Genomic DNA, 634 nt, shown 5'->3' on the forward strand with positions numbered 1-634 from the left:
ACAGCTTTATATAATTTTCCCCTTAATGGGGAAAATATTCTTTTCAACTTGTATTTTCCTTTAATGATATATTATGGACAACTTTTTGAGTCTACCTCATTCCCTGATATGGATTTATCATAATTTACTCTACTAGTTCCTTTCTCAGACATTTTATTTTTTTAAGATTTATTTATTTGAGAGAGAGAGAGAGAGCATGGGGGAAGAGGGAGAGGGAGATAATATGCAAACGGATTCCTGCTGAGCACGAGCCTAATGCAGGATGGGTTCGATCCTACGACCCATGAGAGAAAGACCTGAGCTGAAACCAAGAGTCAGATGCTTAACCGACTGAGCCACCCAGGCGCCACGTCTCAGACATTTAGACACAGACATTTTAAGAATGTCTCAGTTCATTCCAGTTTCATTATTTTCTTTTTAAAAGATTTTATTTATGGGGCGCCTGGGTGGCTCAGATGGTTAAGCGTCTGCCTTCGGCTCAGGTCATGATCCCAGGTCCTGGGATCGAGCCCCGCATCGGGCTTCCTGCTCAGCGGGGAGCCTGCTTCTCCCTCTCCCTCTGCCTCTCTCCCTGCTCATGCTCTCTCCCTCTCTCTCTCTCTGTATGTATCTCTGTGTCTCAAATGAATAATAA

This window comes from Leptonychotes weddellii, chromosome 12 (assembly GCF_054177405.1).
Source record: "Leptonychotes weddellii isolate Sample4059 chromosome 12, ASM5417740v2, whole genome shotgun sequence".
Lineage (NCBI taxonomy): Eukaryota > Metazoa > Chordata > Mammalia > Carnivora > Phocidae > Leptonychotes > Leptonychotes weddellii.